Consider the following 17337-nt stretch of genomic DNA (forward strand, 5'->3'; position numbering starts at 1 on the left):
GGTAAATTAAAATACATGTGTTGAGCGGTAGGAAATCTGTAGTCCTGAAAGATTACAGTGATCAGGTGATTTAGGTATGTGCGCTTACGCAGCCTCACCAACAGGAAAACATCAAAAGCACGTATTGCTTTTGTATAAAGTTAATCAATTGCTGGTCTTTAACATAAATCTTATGTATTTTTGTGAAGGTTTACAGGTTTAAAAACACATCACTTTTGACATATTTTCATAGCCTTATTGTAACATGTATTTAGCAGCTCATAAAGTAACCAAATTAATATTGAAGAGAATTAAATTCAGCCTATTGGTTCGGCCCGCCACAACGGCTCCAATTTCTCATGTGGCCCTTCGGGAAAATTAATTGCCCACCCCTGGTCTAGAACCTCTCCTAGCTGCATTGCAAATCAAGACAAGAGCCTTTTCATAAGGCCTACTAACCCTAAGTGACTGGTTTTCGGATCCCCCCCCCCCCCCCCAAACCACCCCAATACAGTAAACCTGCACATTTTAGAGTGGCCTTTTATTGTGGCCAGCATTAATCATGCTGTCTAATCAGCATCTTGTTATGCCACAACTGTGAGGTGGATGGATTTTCTCGGCAAGAAGTCCTCACTAACACAGATTTAGACAGATTTGTGAACAATATTTGAGAGAAATAGACCTTTTGTGTACAAAAAATCAAACCGAATCAAATCAAACTTCTGATTAATAGGCCGACTCCCTAACCGCTCAACCCTAACCGCTCAGTCATCTGACCCCGAACAAGAGTTTGGCCAGGAAATAACTTCCGTACAGTATCTGAAACAGATGACGGACCTAGTTACATACCAGTTAATGCAAATTATACAAAGTAGCTAGCCTTAACTTAAAGTAACTCCTACTTTGTATGTCTAGTCGTAAAATGTTTGTGTTGCTTGACAACAGTACAGCGGAGTTGGGGAATTATTTCGTGTTTCCAATAAGGCTAAATGATAATAATTTATTAATAATTTATTATAGTTAATTTCAGTTGAACAATTATCATTATTTTAATCTATTATGACTTAGAGAACATGCAGTCTTGCAATTTTGTGGATTTTATCGATGTCTTTTGTTACAAAAGAGAGTACAGAAGAGAACCTGCAGTTACCCTGGTAGAAGGGAGGTGAGTAAGGTTCACCATATTGCCATTGCCTGGCCAGCAGCATTGGTGCTTCAGCTGGTTCTGAAATGACATATATCACATACTATTTGAAATTGAATTATACATTGATAGTTATAGAAGTGGTTAGATTGAAAATTAGGTGTTATGTTAGGATGAATTACCTTTCTGGTGATAAGGAGATCCATATGGCTTCTCGTCATTATTCAAGTCTGCAAAAATAACACTTCTTGAAAACGTATATCAACTTTTATTATTTATTGATTGCTAATTTGATTACCTGCAAGTGGTCTCTGGGATGTGTGTTTTTCTTAAGTCCACGTAATTTATTGTTTTAACCATACCTGTCATGACTATTCTGAGTCGGACCACTCTTCTTTTAGGGTTCTTCTTCACTCTCCTGATCATCTAGGTCACATGTGTCAAACTCAAGGCCTGCTTAAATGGTGTATTGAAATAAGTCTACGCTGCTTTACAGCGTGCAAACTACATCTATCACAATGCATTTTGATTATGTTACAACAAAGTGACGACATCCCGCCAGTGTATATGCACATCAGTGTTTAACACAAAGTTCCAAGTTTAACTGTGGGTGAATGCGAGCACTCCAATGCAGCTGGTTCTCAGAGTGACCAGACGTCCGGTTTTACGGCCCCTTGTCTGGACCGCTGTTGCGTGTCCTCCTTTTTGCCCTTTTGTCCTCCTTTTTGATACGTGCCTACGTGAGTGGTAAATTGCGACGGTGGGCAGGAAGGGTCCTGCCCACCGTCGCAATTTACCACTCACGTAGGCTTTCAGATGCCAAAAAGAAAGCCATCCTTTAAACCTACGTGGAGTTCAGAACTCCACTTTGCCACTAAGAGCAGTAAAGAGCAATATCATGCCTTCTGTAAGCTCTGTTGCATTGATATAGACGTGAGTAGTAGGGGGAGGGGCTTTAGAGCGGTTTGCCTGCGGTATGAAACGGCACGAGGATTGTTGTTTATTTGTATTACTTTTATCACTTGTATAATTGTTTTTATTGATTTTATGTAAAGCACATTGAGCTGCAATTCTTGTATGAAATGTGCTATATAAATCAATTCTTCTTCTTCTTCTTGCATGCCCCTTTTCACCAAGCTTATGGTGACGCCAGTGGAAGATTGGAGAACCAATTGCCAACCCATGTGAAACCTAAACCAGTATTTCTATCACAGCTATTTTAACATTTTCACCCTCCTTTTCAGGGATACCGGCAATCCGAAGATTCCATGGCCTTTTGTACGCCTCTGTTCATCCAACTTTCCCCCTTGTTGCTTATTTTGACAACAGGGAAGCAAGTTGATCCTTCATCATGTTTGAGTTGGAAACGGCAGTCTTGTCAGAGACAGACTCCAATTTAGCCCAGAGTTCATCAATGAGATGAGATACATGACACAGATTTTTATTGCAATTAACTTGTTTTCAATTAACTTGCCTCTCAAATGCCTCCAAAAGAACTGCATTTGATGGCTCCAGTGTGTGACGATTCTTGGTAGGAGTATCTGGGAATAAAGTTAAATTTTCTGTTCCAATGTCCTCAGCAGATGCCTTACCCCTCTGCCTCATTCCATCTTGTTTGAATTAAGGTTAAGAAATAGTATAAATTGGCAGTGATATTATCAACAACTGTATTTTGTAAAATACTGTTTACTTATTGGGAAAAAAATGTATCCTGAAAACTATAGTTCAAGTTCAAGTCTTTTATTTGTCAGATGCACAGAACAACACAAGGTTAGACTGGGCACTGAAATTCTTAAGACAAGACAACGCAAGCACCTGACATAACATATAAGTACACAGAACAAATTTACATCTATGTTGAGCTTAGATAAGTGAACTTCCTGAATATACAGATAGCAATAAATAAACGACTATACTAACCCTAACACTAAAACTTCTAAAATTACAGATAACAATAAATAGTACGCTATACTAACCCTAATGCACAAAAAAAACTGTTTCAACCCTATAACCTATCTAACCTAAGTGGAGTACAGTGCAATAGTGCAAATTTGCAGATCAGTAGTGCAATGTTACTGTGCGGTGGGCCAAAGCTCAAAATCGTGCATTTGAACGATCCCTGGCGATGGAGGATCTAGATTTTTCTGTATCGCTTTAAAACTTTTCTACAACCCTTAAAAAATGTGTTGGCATGTCCAGTTCTTGCACATTTTTCAAGGAACAAACATTTTGTTTCTTTATCGACACAGGCATGTTTTCCGAACAACTATGGTCCGCATCCAATAGGAGCTCATATACATGACAACTTTATAAAATCCACCAATTGTATACCCCGATATTCAAGGAGCGTAAAGTAGGAAGTAAACATTCACATATGCATATTGGTGAGCCGGTCTATTGTCAGTGGGTGTCTGGGCTTCAAATGTATGGAAAAAAAGTAAAACAAATGGGTAATTCAGGTATTCTCTAAAGAAGTATTGCAACATTCCACTTAACGAGCATATTTGTTATATTATAGCGCTGCTATTAATCATCAGAGCAAGTTAACAGTTAAGTGATAATGAAATATGCATAACATTGTTCAAATAAATGTCAAGTAATGTTTGAAGTGTGTGTCGCCTAAACATATAATAATAACAGGAATCAATGACACGGAATTATAATTAGCCAAGAGTAGGTATACCACATCAGTAACACTTATCAGTACATAGTGACTTCTCTGCACACGTGGCAAGTTGGAAAACGGACCTCATTAGCATAATACACGCATGTGCACAATTAATTGTATTGCTAGCAGTGTATTCAAGACCACAAGTAGTTGCAATCATGGAATGCTGTATGCATGTAGGTAGCTAACCAAAAGATTTAATCTACCCATTTACTGAAGCTAGTTGGTCCAAGTTTGTTCAGAGTCCATTGCAATTGCATAATGTTGACAGCAAGGAAAGCATTCTTGCAGAAAAAGCAGTAGAAAGATTCAACTTAGATTCAGCACCTCAGAACCATAGGTAATGTTGGATTTCACAAGGGTGCTACAGTAACTTCACCAACACAACAAATATAGCTAAAGCACAAAGAGTGAAAATGCAGCTCTGGAGAAGCTTTTCCAAACAGAAGGTGTGTAGCAAATTCTGTATTTTGTTTGGCAAGATGTACAGTGGGGTCAGTGTATACAAATAACCTACTGCAAAATCTATTTTGCTGTTACAATCTAAGTGCACCACATTTTATTTGAAAATGAGTTTACAGACATTGCATGCTTATTGAAAGCACAGACAGGATGGGACATGATGATCAACCCATTTGACCAGACCTTGGAGGGAGAAAGTCACATAACATCATGAAAACTAGTTTCAGATGCTGTTGTCAGTGATATTTTTGAGGCTGAAGAGAGAATGCCTTTGTAGAGTTTTTACAATAAAGGCTATAGAGTGCTTGGCTGGACCTGTTGTTAGTTTCCTCCAGGATCACAATGACTCTTATTGAGTGACTTGTTGCTCTTGAAGGTTAGTTATAACGAAGTTAAGTCTTGTACTCGCTGTGAAATGTTTTACTATGGCTTATTCTTCTACAGGTACAGTCCTGCACTTTTTTGTGGTTCATGTTGTTTTAATTTGTAACTTGTATAACTGCATGCTCTCATGGGTCTTCCCTTTTGGCACTTGTTTAGTTTTTTCACAATGTATGCTTCATGTTTTGGCTGCTTGCAATGTTTGGGACTACCTCGTTGTTATGATCAGTGACCTATGCTCTTTTGTAAAGCTCTCTCTTGGAAGTCGCTTTGGATAAAAGCGTCTGCTAAATGCATAAATGTAATGTAAATGTAATGTAGAGTGAACAGATTAAAAACATCATCTTTAGATGTTTGAGGACAGAGCAAGAAAAACAATCACGAAGGTTAAAGGTCGGGAAATAACTTTTAGAGCAGACTGAGATCTAACGCTCTTTTGATTATGTTGACACAGCTCAGTCTCCCTTCACCAGCCAGCTCAGTCTACAGTACACTCAACAAGAGGTAGACACAAAACAGCTTACACCCTTCTACCTGGAACACATTAAACTATCAGTAATTTAAAAACACAGTCCAACTCGGATGTTGTGTATTACTTTTTACAGGGTTTTTGGGGATCACTTGCAAAGGCTACCCCATTCAGGGACAGCCAGGGTCGATTATAAGTCTCCACTAAACACGACAAGAGGAAGACCCAAGACTACATAAACACTTTCAACATGCTACATATTATGGTATTCGTTGTATAAAAACATCTCAATAATATTCTCATATTTTTTTGTGTTTTTGGCTATCCTGACTTCAGCCAGCTAAATCTCCAGTATCAGTGAGTGCCAGTTTAACAGTTTTAATCACCGCCACTGATTAAAAAAATGAAGAAAATAAAGTCGATTAAAGACAGACAGAGACACAGAAGGCAAATATTTAATTAAAGCTCAACTGACCTACCATTGTGGTGCAGAGACTTGTATGCTTACTAGGCTAGCTACTTGACCCATGGTCACTTTGTAAAAACAACCTATCAGCTGATCCTGTTATGAACCATTTGATTAGCTAAAAAGATGCTACACAAGTTTTGGTTGGTTGGAGAGTTTATGTAGTTGAGACAATTGCCTGATAAAGTTGCTAACTTGAACTAAGTTACAGAATTTTTTTTGCAAGAATTGGATGTGCCAACGAATAAAAATGTTTTAAGAAAAAAACAACGTTGATAATTTCAAAAATCCAGCTCCTCCATCGACGGGACAGGTCATTTAAAAAACTACAGCAGATACCACCTACTATATAATATTCACATTTAAATAAAGGTTTACATTTAAGTTGTTTGCTTAAGTGCCCACTAGATGGCAGTATGAGACCACAAATGGCAAGGGCAGCGCCTTTGGGCAAGGTGATGGGTATGTCCAAGCATAAATTGTGGCGCAACAGCAAGCAAGATAAAATAAAGATAAAACTGATTAGAAATAATCAGAGTTGAAGACAGCTGGGATGTATACAGAGTAAGCTAATTCAATAAGTAATACCCAGGGGAAGAATCTCCGCTTCCTCCCACTTTACAAAAATGAAGCCAAAATATCCCGGATGTGTGCTGTCTTGCGCTGGCAATGTTATTTGGAGCCGTCTGCGCAGTAGTGATCGGGTGGTGGAGCAGCAGTATCGAGATCCCAATCAACACGAGTCTGACTAAATCACAAGCGCACACTAACCCCTTTTTTTTATCGTCAAATAATGAAAAACAAACTGACCAGAAAAATGAGCACTTGAACAGACATCAGTATTATAATAATTACCTATGTTTTATAATAAAGCACTTTGAGCTGCAATTCTTCTATGAAAAGTGCTATATATATATAAAGTCTTACTTACTTACCTAAAATGACAGAAACCATCTTTGAAAAAGATGGACTTCGTTTGGCTCATGTACCATCCGCAAACATGGAGGGGGCAGGACCTATACTGCAGCCAGCCACCGGGCGACCAAGATATTTTGGCTTCCTCTTTGAGGGGCTGTTACTGGCTGTTTATCAATCCGAAGAACACTAAGAATGCACTTACGTTCTTGAGAAGAACGTTCTTGAGAAGAACGTTCTTGACAAGCGTCTTGCGAGAGAACGGTCTTGAAAGACTGCGAGGACGGAGAACATGATGAGATGTGTGCTCTTGCAATGACTTCTGGGAAATCAGATGCGTTCTCGCTGGCCAAGTCACCAACCGACGCATCCTAGATAAAAGGGGCGGTCAAGAACACTTCCGGGTATTTTTGACGTTCTTGGTGACTTGTGTTCTTTGGATTGGAACCGTACTTGGGCAATGAAAGATGACGTCATCCGTCAAACATTGATTGATAAACGGCCACTATGTCCATTCTTTTTACAGTCTTTAGGTAATACACATCTTCTTTGGTTTTCAATGGCAGTTGGCAAACCAGGTGCATTTCCACCACCAACTGGACTGGAGTGTGATACAGGATTAAATCGCTTAAGTTTATCTCCCCCACACAAATAGACAAATACTGAATGATAGCTACGTAAAAGCCCACATGATCTCAGTAGGACAACATACAGCCCAAAGCAGACGCTACATCAAAAAGGGGGTGGGTATGTTGGTCCCAACGTCAAAAAGGGGTGAGCATGTTGACACAAACCAATAGCATTGAAGCGTAGATGATCCAAACAATCTAAAATGTTCAAAACCGCCATGTATAGACCTCCATTTTGGTAGTCTAAAGACGGCAAAATGTGTTTTGGCACACTTCGCTTTCCATAAAGTTAGACGGTAATTGGGTGTGCCTGCCTTCGGCAGGGTAAACCTTTGTTCCCTCACATATATATTTATTGGGGTGTGCTTGCCTTCGGCAGCACGAACCATTGTTATCTCACATATATATTTATATATTTTTTTATTTTTGCCCCCCTAAGGCTCAGTCAATATTTGGACCACATAGACAATGCCTGTGTCAAAATGTTTGTCTTGGTCTCGATTGCGTTGCTTGTATTTGGATTTACGTTCCGTTGCACAGTTTAGCAGGTTACAACGTTTTTTTAGGGACAAAATACCTTTTGTTGACGAAGGGTAACCTGCGCTAGCTACGTCACCACGTCAACACACGTTAGCAGCTACGTCACCACGTCAACACACGTTAGCAACGACGCATGGATACAACGTGATAGACTTTTTCTAGCTCGCAAATTGGAGCTTGGATTACGAGTGAAAAATACCACCCCCCAAAAATCACAACCATTTGGCTTTGTAGAGAAAGCGATTTCGAGTGGAACTGCGATCTCGCATTTTTGATTTAGGTTGTGACAGTCTTTGAAATTTGAGCGAGTGCAGGTCGCCCGTGAGACCGCCTCGTCTTTTAGGCGGCAGCCATGCTAGAAAGCGTCATAGTAGTATTTTTTGTAGCTAATTTTATAGTTAAATTTTACACGAAAACACAGAAAGAGGGAAATGTTATGACGATATGACTATTGTGAAAACAGCCAGGTGGTGAGATTTTAATAAAGGTTAGTGTAAAAACGTTGATTTGTTTGCTACGTGAGAGCCTGTCAGCCTCCATTGACGATTGCGTAAGCAACAACAGTTTTCAACAGTGTTGTCACTCAGTCAACTGTCGATCTGCGTCTGGTGAGTATTTTCTTAATTTCGTACCAGGGTCAATTCTACATCTAAACGGACAGCAGTGTTTTAAAGATATGGCGATTGTGAAGACAGCCAGCGGGTCAGCATATTTTTGTGATTTGTGTAAAACTTGGAATTTGAGTGAGACCGCGTCTTGTTTTGACGTTAGCCTCAGAGTCACAGACTCTGCTCGCCCACTGGCAAAGCCTACTACTACTAGTAGGCTACAGTCATGGGCGTCGCCGCAATGTAACTTGGGGGGGTCCCCCAATAAAAGTTGTTTGGACCCCCCCACATTTGCGATCAAAATATTAGTGCATGACTGGTCTACTAGTCCAGTGATCTTTCCATTGCTTCACAATCAAATCCGTTCCACTTTATAAGTAGGGAGAATACCCATAGCAATAGAATTCCACTCCACGTTTTCTAGAAAAACAGCATCCACCACGCAGATTCAACTCCCATACTCTTTGATCGACGCATCGCGCTGTAGCTAGTAGCTCTTCAGACATGACTGTTCCACAGACGAGATGGACATAAGGAGGGTTTTTTCGAAGAAGAGGAAAGTAAGTCAAAGTTGCCCAGTTTTCCTTTCAGTGGCCAAAGCACCCTTATAAGACATTCTCTGACTATAATAGCATTAGTTAAGTCACAAAGATCCTTCTGCAAACATTATGATTATTGCTAGCTAGGTAAGCAAGCTTTTTACCTACATCTAGCACTAGGTAATACCATACTTTATTTACCCATTACAAGTAGAACAGCATTTCAGGGTCCAGACTGCGACAAAATGGTCGCATTTTGCGACCAGTTTTTTAGACAATGCGAGCATCTTTTACAAACACTCGCGCATGTGCAACCGACAAATTTTGAATTCATTGAGTGTGCACAATGTCAGCACATGTTAGCAACGACACAGATACGACGTTCTAGTATGACAACGATATCAGTGTTCCTTCTGCATTAGTGCCGTAGCTAAAAGTCTAGGAAAGTTGAGGCTATTTTTCGCTAGGTACCTATAAACCTAGCTAAAAGTCTTGGAAAGTTTAGGCTATTTTTTACTAGGTTCCTACGAACGTCTTAATCTGCCAGACAATTCTGCCAGCGTTGCTACTCCATCCCTGCCTGTGTTTGAGCTGTTGCGCTGTTATACTCAGCAAGTATTGTGTTGTAGTGTCGGAGGACTGATCAAAAAGTGCATCATACATTTAAGTCATTTAGCTAAAACTTGCATGTACAGTACGTAATGTCACATTAAATAATGTATTTAAACTCAAGCTTATATGGTGCGTCGCTGTATATCAGTTGTAAAAATGACAGTAAAAAAAACGGACCCATCTGCAACCGACACAGGCACACCCCACAATTTCCCCAGAAATTGTCCCAGGGGCGATTCTAGGATCAGACCTTTAGGGGTGTTCAGCCCCCAATGAGAATGTGACATGAATACAGTGCCTTGCAAAAGTGCTAAACGTAAACCCCCTTGCTAATATAAATCCCTAATTTCACTGGATAACAATTAATACATTTATGTATTATTACGCAAAATATTGAATGAAAAAACTAAGGCTGTCCCGTTCTTCATGAACGACCAGCATCAAATGATAATAAACAATATATTTAAAATATATTATTTTTAGGGGTGCTTAGAATAAATGTAGGGGTGCTTGAGCACTCCTAAAAAGGGTCTAAAATTGCCACTGAATTGTACCCTCTCTAGTTACAGTAATAAATGCATTGCAGGTCAATATAAGGTGTGCCCCTAAATTTTCTGCTTGCGCTCCTAAAATTTTCAGTCAGGAGCTACTGTGCTCCTAGTAAAAACAGTTAGTCTGGAGCCCTGCATTTGTTGATTTCTTAATCTGGGTCTGAAATATGTTGTGCTTTTGGCCGTGTTCAGACCTAGGCGTCTGTTTCAGGCAGAAAGAGGATGTTTTTTCCAAGTAGCTACAAAAGAAATTGCTGGTGTTATATGGTATTATGGTGTGCCATAACAACCGTGAGCTAATCTGGAGTTAACCTTAGCTAACATGCTAGTTTTTCTAACGAGAAAAAAACCTTTATTTCAGAATTGTCTTCCAATTTAAATAAGGTTGCTCAACTTGTAATTTTGGCAATTCGCAGAATTTAATTGCTACATGTTAGTCTGTAACATGAAGGCAAAACTGATTCAACCATAAGAACCATATATCATCTGAAAGTTTATACCCTCAGGATGTTATCTAATGAGACAAGAGACACGTCTATCTCTCCATATTAGTATGCTGCCCATGCATAATAAATTCGGTATTGGTAAATGGAGTAGGCTATATGTTTTTTCTAAAAGCTTACATCCTAAGGATGTGATCTGTGGAAAAGACTACAGGTTTGAACACAAATTTGATCATTTCTGAACTGTCCAGTCATGCTTTAGGGAGATGCAATTTTTTTTATGTAGCCTACATAATTATTAGGCTACTAAACCTATACCAATTGTGAATTTCATATGCTGATAACACGATTTACATCTCAGAAGTCTTCATATGAAAAATCTACATTAAGCTTATTATTATCAATTATGAAAGAATGCTCAATGCATCTCCATGTCTCCTTAACCGTCTCTGGAGGAGGGGATACCTCTCTGAATTGCTCCTCCCAAGGTTTCTTCAATTTTTTCCCCTGTTGGGAGTTTTTCTGGGAGTTTTTCCTTGTCTTCCTTGAAGGTTGGTTGAGGGGCAGTTCTATGGGCGCATGTGAAGCCCTCTGTGACATGCTTGCGTGTAAAAAGGGCTATACAAATAAATTTGATTTGATTTGATACAGGTGGTAGAGAGTGAGTCAGAGGCAGGGGCAGCATGCAGGGGCAGTGGAGACAGCTCTGTTGCTGAGGTGAGTGCTGAAAGGTGACAAATAGTTGAAGATGTCCCATTGCTTATTGGGAAGTTTAGTTTTCAAAATATTTTTATGTCCAGCCCCTCAGTATATGTATAACAACTACGGTAAATAGTTGTGGTAAATGCACCAGAATGCGGGAACTTGCATCTAATCTAACTTTTCAACCCCAGTGTACTCTGTTGCTTAGCGACGTCAGCTGATTTGAAGCCTAAAGAATGTTCAAAGTCTATGAAGTTCAACGTCTTTGGCGAACTATTTTTCTGCTGATCAACAATACGAATGGTAACAAATACATTGTAAAAAGACACACTGTGTTATGTTATTTTTGTTGGCAAATAGCCGTGTAATAAGCGGGATAATATAGGCTATAGAACACCGGTCATTATAGGGAAAATAAGCCCCTTCAGGGTGTGCTAAGGAAGAATTCGAGTGGCACTGTGTAGATCTGAATTGTCAAGGGATATGGTTTTAATACAATTTATTAGACTATACAATTACATAAACAAAGCTTTGTTGATCAGTCTCAACGAAGGAGGTGCCATCCACACAGGTCGTTCGCAGGAGTGATGCCAACCATCACACATGCACTGCCTTATATAAACTTAAGATCAAATGGCATTCTATAAGGTCAATCAATCAATGTAGCAAACTCTGTGATTGGCTAACTCAACTTAGTGACAGTTTGAAACAATACATCTCCGGTGTGTCCCAAAGTTCTTTGATGTCACAGCTCTCTCCAGAGCAGTAGATAATAAAGCCACAGGGGTTGACCAGTCAAATGGTCAACTGTCCTTTGTGTGACCATCTTCAAACAATCCTTTTAATTAACACAAACAATGAAACAGGACACAGTTCTTCTAGCCAAAGTTCAGAGCAACTGTCTCATTGACCCCTTACAGTAACCAGAGGACAGAAGGCCATATAAGATGCTTCACCCATCCCCCAGGGCAAGCTGCCCACAGAGCCATCAGCACCTCACATTCCTTTGAACTCAACTTAATGATCTTCCCTTCCTGTCTCTTACCAATGAACATAGAAGATTATAGATTTCATACACATACATCTATGCATATGACCAACATTTCCATTACATTTCCATTCTTTTTTTTTTTTTTTAAACAACACCATAACTCAAACTAAACTTAAAAATAAAAATCAACATCAAAATAAGTATGCAATGCAACTCAGTAAAAAACATCCATACCGAATACAAACATACACAAAGCAAATGTATTCCCATCAATCTAAACATACCCTTATATTTAGAACATCAGAAGCAAACACATTAATATGTTCTTCTGTAAATCTGATTTCATGCTATCATTCACATTGACCTCTTCTTCCATCTTCAGTTGACTGTAGGCAATCTTCTTTCAGGCAGTGTAGTCTTAGTCGAACCAATTGCAAACGACGATCAAATTGCTCACAGCAACTTTCAAAGAACTGCACTATGCGCACAGACTCTGAGTTTTCCTTGGTACTACGCAGAACGCGCATCCTCTCCTTCCGTCTCCAGGCAAGGCGCACGCTCACAATGGTTAGCGTGTATCCACGTTGCTCTCCCCTCGATCCTAACCGCCGAATTAGTCGTCAAGAGAATCTGGTATGGCACCAGGACTTGCGTTTCAGGTCCTTCACCACGATCCAGTCCCCTGGTATCAAATTATGCAGCGGTCCAGTCACCGGAAGAAGAATAACCTCCACCTGCCTGTGAATCTCACACAAAGTACACTACAAAGGGTTGCACAGTGATAAACAAGCACATTCTCACAAAGGTCAGTTAAGTTAGTAAAGTTAACTGACTTTGTCATGCCCTCTGCCCCCTAGTGGCGGGTCGTTTGTGTTCCCCGGTTGTGGGTGTGGCCATGGTCTCCGGTCCCAATTACCCACTCACTCTGCCTCAGTCTTCACACCTGTCTCCCATCAACTCATCAGCCCTGCAGTTTATCAACCCTGGTTTTCCCATCATTCATCGCCGGATAATAGTTTTGTCTACCCTCGGTAGTATGCTCCCGGTTCCTGTTAAGACTATTTGTTGTGTTATTCCTGAACTAACTTTTTGCCTGTGCCTCCAGGATCACCAACCTTGCCTCCCAGCCAGACCCCGTACAGCCTACCCTGCCGTCCTGTCTGTTTTTGTCATCACCATCAGTCCCCTCTGCACTTACCCCAACATTAAACCCCTCTGGACCTTCCCTCAGTTTTTTTGCGTGTCTGTGTTGTGCACTTGGGTCCACCACCACCACCACCCCGTAACAGACTTCTTGTCGTCCGACTTCATCTTCAAATCCCATTTTCTCATTCAACTGAAGTAATTGACACAATGTTGACTCCTATCAACTCCAAAATAACTTCCTTAACCAAGTGTGACCCATTATCATTATATATCCTCAAAGAAAAATCTAATTGAAGAATAATCTAAATTACCAAAGCTGGCCACTGAGCCAAAATCTGCTAGAGACGTCTAAACTTACCATCCAACAACCATTACAATATCACATCTCCAAAATATAACTCTAAAAAATCCATCTATCAATACTCAAATAGTTTCTCAAACCTTAACTTTGAAGCTTAACGTGTTAAATTCCTTTTCCCATATTACTTGTTCCACCAGAGTCTGACAAAATGAATGTGCATTCATTACAAATCCCCTTTTATGTTAAAATGAATATATCACACAAACTGTAGAGGCATGATCTTTCCATGTGTTAACTGAGCAAAATCTCAAGATAAATGTGTTATGCAGACCATACAACCTCCAATTCATTCTCATATCCTTCCTTTTTCCAAAACGCATTTTCCTGTGGATTAGTCCAAATCTCCATTCCACCATTCCTTTCTCCATTTGTCTGCTGCATTCTGTAATTCTTGTAAAATATACTCAAACAAAAACACAATTCTCACTCTGGGTTAAATACAGTCAACCATTTTCAATTTAGCAGTATTTCATCAAACCCCCACAATCTTACCACAGAGCCAAACTTCTGCTAAAGTCATAAAACCATAAAACCCCCATAGTCACTTTCTGTTTGGATCAGTCAGTCATCAGTCAGTCATAAATTACTAAACGTCATCTCTTCCTCTCTAAGAAGCCCGCGCTTCCCTTAAAGAATCTGTGACAAATATTGCAACAAACTCACACAACAATTTTTCTCAAGACTCCTATAAACCCAATTTTTTTAAGTTAAGCTTATCAGAACATGGCAACACCATCTCAGCACTTCCTGTAAACATATGTCAACATCAAAAACATATTCTAGTTAGTTCATCATTGCTTGCAGGCAATCTAGAAACCTTCTCCAGCTAGTTTCAGCACTAGCATTTCCCTGTGAAATAATCATCATTGTTAGAGTGAATCCCACATTTGCATACATCAAGTTGTTCTACAGGTGAAAAGAAGAAACTCCCTGTTTCCATACCTTTCCCAAATTCATATGTAACACCAATGATGTATTTAACCATCAGCTAATGTGTTTAACTCTTTTCCCTTTTATGAATTGACAAGCTTACACTGAAGCAACCAACTTTTGAACCAATCTTTAGAGAATCAAACTATTTTAGAAAACAACCAAATTAAGAATAACCTCAACTTTTAATCTCTTATTATCTTTTCTTAAAAACACTTTAAGAACCGTTCAAATTACTACCTTTATATTTGAGATTCTCTTCTATTTTTTTGTATTTAAATTCACCAAATCAAATCTCTCATTGTCCAAGACATTAGAAAAACCATCCACTACCCCAAATCAGAATTTAATCTGCATGATTCCAAAATGAAACATAAATCTTAGCCAAACTTATACCCCCTATATATTTCTATATAGGTTAGATATGTAGAGCTTCATAATTTGCTTTGGCTGCAGTCCAAAACAGGCTAATTAGCACAAACCATCATAACCACAATTTATCAGACATAATGAGTCTTCCGAAATCATTTAAAACCCAAAAGTTATAATAACCCTCTTCATGCACCAATACCACAATAAAACATCCTCATCACAGCCTAACTGTTCATCCCAAACATTGTGACAGGCTCTGATAAAACACCCAAATAAAACTTAAAACCATATTACAATCAAACTCAAATAAAAATACATTGTAATAATTTTCTCTTTCTCATTTCAAAACCAAATTACATCCAAAACTCTATCAAACTCTTAAAAACCTTAGATTTTACTTTTTTTAACTTAAAATGTTTGCCCATATACTTCTTCAAAGCATATGCATAGTTCCTTTTTCTTTTTAAACCTTTAAATTCACAATCTAACAAAAGAAACATAACCCCATAAAACAAAACCTTGTTCTTTAACTTTTCAAATGTCTTATCAAAGCATGTAATACAGAATACTCCTTTGAATATTCTTATATGTACCAGCCAAAACACCCTTAGCATGCGTAATGCACGGATCTCAAATCTCAAATTGGCAGACCAAAAACCCCAAAATGAAAACATTTAACTTTACTATTTTGTAGTTTGTATATGGTTTAATGTAACACTTCTCACTTTTACTCTTAGTTTTACTCAATGAATCAACTCAAATAAACATAGCTTATCTATCAGCACGCATTTTAAACTCGAATCAAACAAGCGCTCTGGGACAGAGCAATACTCTGAAACTTTTTTCTTTTTTTTTGTTTTGACAACACAGATGGTTGGCGCTTACCTTCTCTTCACTTATCACCTCTGTAAGATCTCAACGTAACGGGACTCTGTTTTAGCCCCCATGCACCTTTCTCCATTTCTCCTCGGAATTTCTAACACATAAAATGTACTCAAACAAACAAAAACCTTGTTAACAAATGTATCAAAATACTCATCACGAAACATTTTCAAAAGCAACCAAATTAGTAGCCTATGTAAAACTCGCTCCAAAATCATCTATTACTCTAAATGTGCGTTTTTGTCAATTTCTCAAATTTACATCTGCGCATGCGTCATACGCTTCCCATCCTGGATCTCAAATGTCAAGCTGTAATTCCTTTACTAGCCTGTACCCGCCGCCATCGCTGTTGAGTCTGTCTGTAAATTTGTTAGCTACAAATGTCGCTACCACAATTGCAAATTCCACTTCCTAGACTCTCCTCGGTCTCCGGACAGCAAAATGCACTTTCTCCACGTTTTCGTTGTTAGCCATTAGCTAGCTAACAAAGTCACAGCTTTGATCTTTTCCTCTCAGATCCCAAAGCTATCCTAACAATTTGTAACAGACTTCGTTCAACAGGCTGGCCTAAAACGGAACTAAAATCATATCAACCTTTCTAATCACGTCTTCATAACCCTTTACATATTTCTTTAAACAACCATCACATCTGTGAACTTCCCACACAAATGAAAATAAAAACCATCGATTGCTTCCATGTCAATGGATATCTAGTACGCACATGTTAAAATCAAACGTAGATATTACAGTAACCTCATTCACTTAACACAAAACCAAAGCAACATTTCCAGATAAATTAAATACATAGGCCTAAACAAAAAATATTCCTTTAACAACGTAAACTGAAATTTCCGTTTGAACACATAAAAACTCTATAAACGTTTCAATAACCTTGGATTGTAATTCTTCGAATGAATATCGCTTTCGTTGCCAAAACTGGCCTTTACCAATTATCTGACCCAAGAAACGAAATTTAGCAGCGCAATAGCCTACTATCCAATATCGAATCAAGCTCATAAAGATAGAAACTCGGTCTGTACATGATTTCCAAATCAAAAGTATGCCAACTCACAATATTTTCTTAACTTTGACAAAGAAACAGAAACACACATGTGTTTTCAAACCAATACATTTCTCTTTTCAACGTCAAATTCTCTTTAGATGAGTGTATTATTTTTTTATTTTTTTTTCACTCATGATGCTGTGGGCCACTGCACGCAGAATGAGCCGTTAGACTCAAGCGCATGCGCCTCTTTTAAAATGGAGAATTCAGCCAAAGAATTAACATTAGCATTTTCAAAAACAGACTGTCTCCATCCTCAAAACAAATCTGACAGATGTAAAATCTAACATCAAATATCGGTTAACACACAGTTGTAAAACAATATAACAAGCCAATTGTCTCTCCTCTACCAACAATGTCATAACCGATAAACATCCATAATAATCTGAAGAGAATATAACAAAGTCTCTCCCAAGTGTTTCATCTGTGTACGTATGTCAATCATAGTAGCCTTCGTCACCAGTTCGGACCTCAACTTCCGGTC

The 17337-nt window shown here is 38.8% G+C and overlaps 1 long non-coding RNA gene across 1 annotated transcript; it reads right to left on the minus strand.

Moving 5' to 3' along the window:
- Positions 1-515: 515 nt before the first annotated feature.
- LOC124467495 lies at positions 516-1813 on the minus strand. Its single transcript, XR_006956082.1, has 3 exons — positions 1306-1813; positions 1130-1204; positions 516-798 (listed from the first exon to the last, which is right to left on the minus strand). It is a non-coding gene; the product is annotated as an uncharacterized LOC124467495 (long non-coding RNA).
- Between the last annotated feature and the right edge of the window lie 15524 nt (positions 1814-17337).

This window comes from Hypomesus transpacificus, chromosome 4, assembly GCF_021917145.1.
Source record: "Hypomesus transpacificus isolate Combined female chromosome 4, fHypTra1, whole genome shotgun sequence".
Classification (NCBI taxonomy): Eukaryota; Metazoa; Chordata; class Actinopteri; order Osmeriformes; family Osmeridae; genus Hypomesus; species Hypomesus transpacificus.